Raw genomic sequence first — 11,135 nt, 5'->3', positions numbered from 1 at the left:
CGAACAAATGAGTAAAAACTGCGTAACAGGCAAATCCTTTTCTGGAAGGATCTCCTTGTTCTTAACCAAAAAAAAACATTTCACACTATTAGATCTATTAGATCACGACTTTTAGATCACGTTATACAATGCCTGAAACAATTGTTCATAAACATGTTTTAAGGCGTTTCTTTCAGAGTTTGTAATCACTTATTAATTACAGTAAATAATACATTCATTTAGTATTTAAGTCATAGGACATATTATAATGCAGCTTTTACGATGCCATTTAGTTCACAAACAAACAAACGTAATACGAATCGTTGCATTTTCCAAGAAATAACATGAAACATTAGCGTGCAAAAGCTGTCTAAAAACAACGATGGTAGTAAACTTGCGGCAAGACTGTAGTCAAAATAACTCGCCGACGACATCATTGAAGACTCGAACATGAAAGCCATGCAAATGTATTTTCATTCATTTTGAGGACTGATTTTTTCGCACAAACGGCTCTTTTTTGATGCACTTTCCTCTTCCGTGCAAAGGGACAATCCCTGACAGTCGTCGATTTTGAATGAGTAACCGGCTACAATTTGTAAGTAATGCAGAGTAAAAATTACATAAAAAGTTCATAACTTTGCATGTAAATCCACTGGCATTGTTAGTAGACACACGAAAAACTATGTGTGTGAAACATTTATTAAAGCTAATGGCTTATTTTCCAAAAGTCCACCAGGACAAAAGTGGCCATAGCTGAAGAAGCACCCTTAACATATTTCCCATAAATCAGCACGATACGTCAAACCATGCATCGTCTGCGACTTTCTCCAGTCGAAATTCAACAAAAGCAGCTCAAAAGATCAGAATTTTGGGCTCATGTTCTTTTGAGACCTTCTAAATCAGACGTATAAATGGGATGATGGTATGACCACGCTCTCACAAAAGAGAGGGAGAGGAGAAAGCAAGGAGAGAGGAAATACACAGAATTATAGTAGGCTACATACAACATTCATTTGGCATTTACGTCATAGGACATATTATAATGCAACTTTGCAAATTACGATGCCACCTAGTTCACAAACAAACCAATACAATACGAATGGTTGCATTTTCAAAGAAATAACATGAAACAGTAGCTTGCAACAAGCTGAGTGTCTAAAAAACAAAAACAACGATGGTAGTAAACTTGTGGCAAGCTAGTAGTCAAAACCAATTGCCCACGACATTCATTGCAGACTCGAACATGAAAGACATGCAAATGTATTTTCCTTAATTTTGATGAATGCGTTTTGCGCAATAAAGCTCTTTTTTGAAGGAATTTCCTCTTCCGTGCAGGGGACCGTCCCTGACAGTCCCCGCCTAAACTCACCGGTCTTGATGTTTTGAATGCAGGAAGGGGAAAAAAACAATGCAAATCAACAGGGTTTACACAGAGTTTAGGAAACACAAGGACACGGGGACTTACTGTACATTGTTTCCGGGTCCAAGCCTCTACTCCACTATCTAACTAAGCTTTTAAAGACTCACAGTGTCTCGGACACCAATATTTAAACTATTAAAAAAAGATGAATAAATGTCTGGCCAACGGAAATCTCGATAAGGAGATAAAGGTTAAGGTCAGCACACCGTAAGTTTATATTAGCACCATTTGATGTTTGCTTTAGATTGTTTGATTTGGAGCCGAAATCTGTGATGCCAGACGTCGGATTGTTGTGACGCGTACACATTTTTGATTTGAATAAAGATAATGCTAAAGCTATTAAACTTTTGTTAAATCTTTCTGGAAATTAGAAGCAAAAAAAAAAGCAAAAAAAGAGAAAAGTATTACTGGTGATTCTTCACCTACAGACATTTTTAAGCAGCAGGGGGGTATTTTTATTTATTTTTAATAATTTTCAAAAAAAGTATATATATATATATATACATATATATATATTAATACATATATATATATTATATATATTTTTTTTTCTTTCTTTTTTTTTTTTTCTTCTCACTGTTACAAAAGTACTTCTTGATAAAAACTTAGTTACTGGACATGATGAACATGACTAAACAACTAGCAAATAAGTTTTATCAAAAGTTAGTGTACTTAAAAGTGAATAAAATATTCACTTCACAGAATATTAAAATTGGGCTTAGTTTACAATCAACCTGTCATTTTATATAATTATGCAAATCGTATATGTTTTTAGGATAATATTTGATTATATATATAAAAAAATCCTAGGGACAAATACGATTTGCATAATTATATATAAGTTTTATAAAATATTTAAAACGGTTTAAAATAAGTCCCATCACTATCAGATTCATTTCCATCACAGAATGCTTTTAAACACAATATACGTCATTTAAGATGGAAACAGTGCTGGGTAGTAACTGATTACATGTAATCTGGATTACGTACTAGACACCAAAAATTAAGAACTTGTAATTAGATTATGAATATTTGAAAATATAATGTAATCAGACTACAGCTAATTTTTTATTGATTACATCAATACATGTTGTTCTCAGAGTGGCAGTACATTATTCATAATTTATTGATTCTCCCTACTACTACTTTTTTAACTTTTAAATATTCCTTTTTTTATATAAATTGAGGTCTTCCGTCAAGAACCCTAGTTTGGGAAACCCAAATATTCATGTTGTTGATAAAGAATGAAATATATTTTCTTTCTATTTGTATTTTTATGTCAATTTGATACGCAATTATCCTATTCAAATCAATGTGATAAACAAGTAATCTAAAAGTAATCAAAAAGTAATCAGATTATGTTACTTTAATGTGTAATGTAATGGATTAGGTTACTCATGTAATTTGGAATCAGTAACCGACTACAATTTGTAAGTAATCTAGAGTAGAAATTACATAAAGTTCAAAACTTTACATGTGATGCATGGAAATCCACTGACATTGTTAATAGACAAACAGAAAAAAAATAGTATGTACGTGAAAAATGTATTAAAAGCTTATTTTCCAAAAGTCCACCAGGACAAAAGTGGCCATAGCTAAAGAACCACCCTTAACATATTTCCCATAAATCAGCACGATACGTCAAAACATGCATCGTCTGCGACTTTCTTCAGTCGACTTTCAACAAAAGCAGCTCAAAAGATCAGAATTTTGGGCTCATGTTCTTTTGAGACCTTCTAAATAAGACGTATAAATGGGATGATGGTACGACCACGCTCTGGACACAAAAGAGAGGGAGAGGAGAGAGAAAGGAGAGTGGGTCGCCGTCGTTTTTTCCTCCTTGTGCTTTTGAGAAGCGCAGGTTAAAAAGCAGCCTCTTTCATTGTGCCTCTCTGGGCCTAAAACAGTCCGGTTATTGTGGTGCCAAGTGAAAGGCTAGTGTGGCATTTATCTGAGAGACAAGAGGAGGGGGCAATGAAAGGAGGCCGAGCACAAAACACACTTGGAATAAAGAAATATAACAAGAGAAAGGGAATAAAAGATGTTAGTGAAGGGCCCCCTTTGCAACAAAAAAAAAGCTGCACAAAAACCTTCCGCCACCCCCTTCAGGCAAAGAAAGACAAAGGCGAAAGACATTAAAATGTGCTGTTTTCTAAGCCTGGCACACTTTTATGTTCAATCTTGATTCAAATGGACCATTTCATTTTGTTTTATATAAGCTTATGAGTGTGTGCGCGATGCATTAGACGTTGTTATCCAAAGGTACGGATCATAACGTCACCAGCTCCAGAAGGCACTGGGTCTTGCTGGCACGTCCTTGAACGTCTTTGGGTCTTTGAAATGAGTTGGGGATCTATTGAGAAAAGACGGTGCATCTGTAAGGTTGTCATGGTGACCAGATCAGGCCGTTTTGTGCTACAAGGAACACAACAGGTAATTCTAAGCAACCGCAGGTCTCAGTCTCAAGGCCAAAGTGAAGATCTGTTGGGAAGCAGCGGGCATTGAGGATAACCTCATAGTGTTTTAAACCCTCTTAAAAACCACAATCAGAATGATTTAGGACACTTCACTATTCCAAAACAAGATTTTAAAAGGATAGTTCATCCATAATCTACTCACCCTCATGTCATTTTTCAATGTTCAAGCTGCCAAAGTCAAAAAAAAAAAAATGTTGTAAATATAACAAAATATTTTATTATATTTATTATATTTTATTATTTTTATAGAGTAAAAATACTATTTCAGTATTTCTACTTCAAAACTTCACGTTTTGCAAGTGTTAATTGCAGATTTTTCATAGCTATTTAGGAAATGTACAGGTAATTTCTGAGTGAAAAATGTTTCAATGTAAATCATATTACATTTATTTTTCCAGTGTGAGAAACAGACTGAAATCTTAGTCATTATTTGTTTGAAAAAAATAAAAGTTATCTGCCTAACTGTCAGATCTAGCTACTTGAAGTGTTACTTCACCCAAAAATGGTAGTAAATAGTGCCTGAGCTTTTGATGCCCAAGGAAACGCATCCATCCATCATAAAAGTAATCCATACAGCTCCAAAGGTTATTAAAGGCCTTCTGAAGGGAAGCAATGCATTTTTGTAAGAAAAATATCCATATTTAAAACTTTATAAACTATAAATCACTGGCTTCCTGGCAACGGCCGTTCGCGAGTCTAGTTCTTGCGGACGAGTGACCTCTGACCCGACGCATGGTGTTTTCTTACAAAAACCCATTGCTTCGCTTCACAATATTATATTTATTAATAACATTATTTAATATAACTCTGTGTTTGGCTGAAAGATGAAAGTTAGATGCACCTAGGATGGCTTGAGGGTGATTAAATTATGGTATAACCATTCCTTAAAAATGTTCCTCACAAAAAAAAAAAAAAACTATGAGGGTGAGTAGCCTAAAAAATGAAAGAAGCTTCGTTTTTGCACAAACTACTTCAAATCACACTGCAAGAAAATTTGTTCAAGGGTTTGGCAAGATTATTGGAGTTTGTTTCCTTCTTTCTACTTCAGACTTTCATGTTTTAGTAATATTGTTACATGCCGTTTCTTTTTTCATTATTTGTGAAATTTTCTAGCAATTTCTGAGTGAATATAGTTTCAAATCCTACACCAAAGTCATTTTTTTCAGCGTAGAACAAATCAATCGAAAACAAGGCAGAATCGCTTTGCCATAGTAGCACCTGGCGGTACATTCAGATGAAGCTGAAAGCAGTGCTCCCTCGCTCGACGTGAGGACCCGGACACGAAAGGAAGACGAAACCTTCACCTCTCAGGACATCCTGAGACCCAGTGCGCCTCCCCACCCCCCCACCGGCCACTTCACCGGCGCAGGACGGAGCACGTGGGACCCTGCTGTCAAAAACAGGATACACACTCACCACACGGCTGAGAAACAAGGGAGGGAGAAGGAGGCATGACGGAGGAAGACCAGAAACATATAATGGAGAAGGATTCTTGGAGAGGGAGAAGAGATGTTATGAAAGCAAAACCCAAAAGATGAACTCAACCTCCTTGAACAGGGTGAACATCAAGTTTACTTCAGCTTTTGAGAAGTTTTCTCTTTGAGCCGCTCTAAGTCCACCCAAAAATTAACATTTTATCTTGATTTTCCCACCCTCGGGGTGCTTTTTCTGCAGTTTTGGAGCTTGACGGATGTGGACGCTACAAACTGTTGTTGTACTGATTCTTCGAAAAGTTTCATTTTTGGTTAACTATTGCTTTAATTCAACTCTAAAAGCATGTGTTGCATGTTCTCAAGTCCCCCCAAAAAACAGAACAAGTTTTTGCCTGTTTTTTTCAGGTTTGTTCAGTGTTCACTTTTCAATCACGAAAGCAAAGGATGCAGAGTGAACGGCAGAGCAAATGCATTTGTCAAATGACTGGAAAAAGTATCTCTGCTAACAAATGTTGAGCTTGTATTTAAAAGCCACATCTGTATGCAGTATCACACTTTCTGATAACATCTCAGAGATGCTTCTCTAACGTCTTGCACAAGTAGAGGCGAGAATTACACACACTCCCATTTAGATAAACACACAACCCCCACACCCATATTTTTGAATACTGCAAGTGCAAACTATTAATATAATCACATTATTTAAGTCAGCAGTAAAATTCGATACTTTTCTCTGAGATTCAATATTTCAGACTGATTTCGCCGTGACGCTCCCTAGTCGCTCTTCCAAATACGAGCTTTCAAGTAAGTGTTAAACTTTTACATTTAACAATGAACCTGTAAAAATGTGGTTCAACAGAAAGCTGATATTTGTCAGCTCGTACGTACAGTGACATAAGTTGACAGATGTCTGGCAAAGGCGCTCTCCCCCATGCTTTCACTATATTAAATTGCTGTCTCTGTAAGTCGTAAATGATACATTTCTGTGATTCTACGTTAGTGATGAGTCAACTGGGGATCTGAAGAGGAACTAAAAATGTACAATGAAAAGCTCAGGTGTCAGACAACATGATTAAAAATATTTGCCTAGGAATCTGACATTAGTCCATTAGTCAGATAATGACATCTGACATTAATCCAGTAATTAGCAAAGGCACTATTTAATTATTATTAACTATATAACTATTTAAAGGTTTTTATGTTTGGGGTCTTATAGCATTGAAAAAAATAAACGTGTAAATCCATCTGTAATAATCTCTTTAATTAGTTATTCTGAACTAATCAAAAGATATGATTAAGAAATATTATTTATCTCCCCGTTTATCACAAATTATGCGCACGCAGAAAAAACATGGTAAAAACATGTCTCAGAGACCCCAAAAATATAGTCGTTTTCATGCAGGATGTTTTCTAAAATGCGAAACGGTCTATAATGTGAACTCATATTATTAAAGAGTCATGAAGAGAACTGTATTTCTAACCTAACTGAGTTTCTCAGACCATAAATAACAACACATAAGATTCGAACCAGTCACCTTGCAAACCTCAAAATAACTGTCATTCAAGTTACCCAGTGTAAACTGTGGGCTGTTTGTTTGAGAATGAATTAATATATAACAATCCCTGATTAATTTGTAAAGAAACAAATCATGAGGCTACGGTAGTTTATTAAAATATCAACCCTGCAGGAACACTACACTGTGTTTTCAAAGTTCACAGCAGAGACCGGTGCAGTTCATGCAAATGACTGCGGGATTATTTCCTGGTCACATTCATTACGACTACTGTATTAGAATGACAGTTTCTCCAACTGAGAGATAGAGCATGGCCAGATATTTGTGTTTTTACACATGACAAACAAACAAATGAAGCCCACACAAATCTGTTGACAATATTTGCACTGACGTTATTATTCAGATAAATGTAAATGATTAAACTGAATAGCATATTTTATATTTAGGTTGGCTTATTTATAATGTAAAGACAATCAATTTACATTTGAATTAGATATATTAAAAGTAATCTGAAGGAAATAAGAATTTTTAGAAATAAATTATACAGCTGTATGCAATTTAAAGGAAAACAAATAAGTGAAAACTCAAAGAGATTTGGTGGTGTATTCTACATTAACAGAAAATGTTCTTGAAAATTTTTAACTAACTGGAAGTTATTTTGAATTACATTTTTACTATATTGTCCAAATCCCAGAAACTACAATCTGAAGCCATGGGAATCTTTCTATTACCTGAACAAGATTTGAACAGCGCATGTTTGTTTTTCCTCATCTCCTTTCAATTTTCATTTCATTCAACATAATTCTTCCCCTAATTTAAACAGTTATACATCCAGGGCAATAAATCCACCCTGCAATTTGCCCCTCAAACTTTTATGTGAAACCCTTTGTTTAAGCTCACACCCAAACCAGCATATTCAGTCTAAATCAAAGTCATGTTCAAGCTTGCATCACATAAAAGTTCACCTTTTGTAACTTTTTAATAAACTTTTAGAACTTGGTGCAAAACAATCCAACATGTTAAATAGTTTCAAAAGTCCAGCCACAACCTAAGAGGGATCAAACCCGTTTGGTAGTTACAAAGAAATAAAAATAAAAATAAAAATCACATTTAAGATGTATTATATTATATAGTGTTATATTATATTATATTATACAATTAAATTAAAGTTGACATTATTAATTAAATACATGTAAAACTTGTAATTGGCACAAAGCAATGCTGCAACATAAATGTGCCCCCAATTAAAAATATACATATATTGTTTTACCATTGTTAAAATATTGTTTATAATATGCAATATAACTAAAAGCGCAATAAAAAAAAATGTGTATAAGCATGCAAAACTTAATGCAAAACAACTAAACACAAAGAAAGCAAAGTTGCATAGCAAGTCTTACCTAAAGTGGCTGAGTTCACCGTTATGACAAAAGCCAGAGAGTGATGCTCGTTTTGATGGGCGGCTGTCAGATTGTCAGATTCCTGAAACGTTCTCTGTTCTAATGTTCTAATGGGGGCCTGGTTAATTTCCGCTCTGAGCTCATCTCATGGTAAAGAGAGAGGGTAGGTGGAACAAAATCTGGAGGTTTTTGGGAACACGTAGGCGAAGAGTGAAAGTCTCATGGCACTTTCCAGTTGACACCTCTCATGTGCGGAAAGCGATTTTACCATTTCGGACAAGACAGTGTGCCATTATGGATTATTTATAGAAGGTTTCTATGTTCTCAAGTGCTAAGACTTAATATTGTCCAATGTAGTAAACACTTAAGACACAGCAACAAAACGTGCACATTTTTAGAACTTTCAACATTCGCATTGCTTAGAAACAGTGATTGAAAATAAATAGTTCAAAGCTTTGTAAATAAAAAGAAAACCATCTTGGACAATATAACAAGACAGCAGGTCTTCAACGTTCCATCATTTTGCATCAACAAAAACACACCAACAAAAGCCAGTTGGAATTTCCAAATCTAACAAAGTTTTACAGACAAAATTACGTTCCATATTTCTGTTCCATACACACTGAGGCATTTGACTGCAAACACAAGCGTCTGAACAGAACGCAGTCAGTGAGCTGCACTCAGAGTCAAAGCGTGAAGATGATTTGATGGGCAGCCGCAAAGATCGAATGCATTTATCAGCGCGAGCTTCTTTGGCCTGCTCTGTTTGATTTCATTGATGTTGTGGCGAGCCCTGAAAAACTCTCTAAACAAGCTATTGTTGTCTCTCTCTCATCAAACCCCGGCTCAATAGGACACATGAAACAATGCAGACCCGAACAGAAGAGGTCAAAGTTTGACTAACAGAAAGAATAGACTTTTGTTCATTCTCCTGTCCTAGCTAAACTCTCTACCCTATGGGAAATAATGTCACGAGGTTGTCCGTCCATCAATAATGCAAAGGATTCGGCAGACGTTCTCAGGACAACTTTTCAAACTGTTGCTGAGTTTATACTTCACAACTTCAGTCTGCATCGTGTGACTTGCTGCCTTTGGCTCAACGCTGACAAACGTGGCATCGGCAGAGGTTACATTTAATGGAATCCTCCAGCTGAAAATATGAGAGATGAAAAAGAAACACAATGGTAAGTGTATATTTAGTGCTTTATAAAGACAAAACAGTTGCATCAGCCCCGATGTAAAAAAATTATACATTGGCCAGGCCAATTAATTGGAAAAAGGACAATATTTGGCAACTAATATCAAGCTATGTTCATTTGGACAATTAACAGAATTGCAATAATTGGGAAGTCAAACAGCTTTGTCAATGCATAAACAACTTCGGACTCATTTAATGAATCACAAGTAAAATAAGTGTTTGTATTCTTGTCTTTTCAACTTTTCCCATCAAAATTGTGTCGCAATAACAACCATACTGCGATCTAGGTATCGGTCACTGGAAAACCCCTATCAGTCAACCACTAAGATGGCTTAAAAAAGCATTGCATTTTCAGTGTGCTTGCCATCCAAAGTGCTGTAATGTAAATTTCAGCCTTGACAGTCAGATAAGAACACAACAGAGTTGGTATAAATCAGTTTGTGAAGTGATCCGGGCTCAAGATTTCGCAGAGACCGGATGTATAGACCCACTGACAGCTAAAGAGAACCACCACTGGTTTCCTGACCTCTCAAACTGAGTACAAATATACAAAGAGATGGATAAGAATGGAGGTGAAACAGAGAGGGATGCAAAGAAGTAAACATAAGATGGATAGAAATGAAGGGAAAAGCAAAAGGTCAGAGACTCCCTGCTGACAGGCAGCATTGTGCGCAGTCAGCCACCTATGAAGCCAAACACTCGCGACCACTTCGCCAACTTTTCCTTTAATGATCTGTCGACATGCCCGTCCCAATGGAGGTGCACAACTCAGGTGCTGGATGTTCTTGCTGGGATACACACGGGACAGGCTGTCTGCACTGGCAAGGCAGGCTTAACCTTGCACACACACAACTTGGATGATAAATGACTACTTAGAACTCATTATCAAAGTTTTACACCTATTCAGCGAATTGCACCACAGTTGGTTTGCCCTGAGGAGCTTTGCTTTCTGGTTATTCCGGAAGGCTGATATTCTTCAACATTGAGATCAACAGAAAATCTGTCAGACCTGTCGGCTGCCTGAATAACAACTCTTAACAGGTGCCAATACAATAAAAAACAAAGAACAGGTTCAGATACAATAAATAAAAAAAATTAATTAAAATCCATTGAAAGCAGATGCAGTCGTCTTCATCTACTGATGTACAGTGAAAGACTGATATTGGTCAGGCCAATTATCAGCTTATTTTTATTAATATAAAAATAAGCAAAAACAAAATTAAACATATATATATATATATATATATACACACATATATATATATATATATATATATATATATATATATATATATATATATATATACATATATACACATATATATATATATATATATATATATATAGTGTAAGATATGTAGTCGTTTAAATTCATATTTTTTCTTATTTGCGGTCATTAAACTGTATCATGTATAATAACATCTGCCTACTGCTATTTCGATATCGACATCCGCCACTGAAAGGCCCATATTGGTCAACCACTTATAATGTGAGCTTCAAATTTCTTTTATTTCCTTCATTAGGGGCTAAAAAGCACCTACAAGTTCTTGGTTAATTGTTTATGCATTTATAAGCACAAGAATCCCTATTAATCCCTATTCACAGGTCACTTTCACATTTCAATCCAAAACAAAACCATTTAAGAAGAGTAAAACACATTTTTTTTTTCACACAGTTATAGTGTGAGCTCATCTCAAAATAAGATGAACTGTAA

The 11,135-nt window shown here is 35.5% G+C and overlaps 1 protein-coding gene across 6 annotated transcripts in view; it reads right to left on the bottom strand.

Moving 5' to 3' along the window:
* sox13 (SRY-box transcription factor 13) overlaps positions 1-11,135 on the bottom strand; it is a 30,806-nt gene that overhangs the window by 18,544 nt on the left and 1,127 nt on the right. For 2 of the 6 annotated variants that reach the window (XM_077203962.1, XM_077203970.1), the window contains exon 1: positions 8,224-9,373. The exons of 2 other annotated variants lie outside the window; for them this stretch is intronic. The gene's annotated coding sequence lies outside the window, so the exon portion shown is untranslated. Of the gene's footprint in view, positions 1-8,223; positions 9,375-11,135 lie in introns of those variants that run through there. 2 more of the 6 variants (XM_077203968.1, XM_077203963.1) reach the window with 2 other exon arrangements.

This window comes from Siphateles boraxobius, unplaced genomic scaffold (genome assembly GCF_051911475.1).
Source record: "Siphateles boraxobius isolate OS27281-9 unplaced genomic scaffold, OSU_SipBor_1 5, whole genome shotgun sequence".
In the NCBI taxonomy this organism is placed as follows: Eukaryota; Metazoa; Chordata; class Actinopteri; order Cypriniformes; family Leuciscidae; genus Siphateles; species Siphateles boraxobius.
This window is presented reverse-complemented; position numbering and strand designations above follow the sequence as displayed.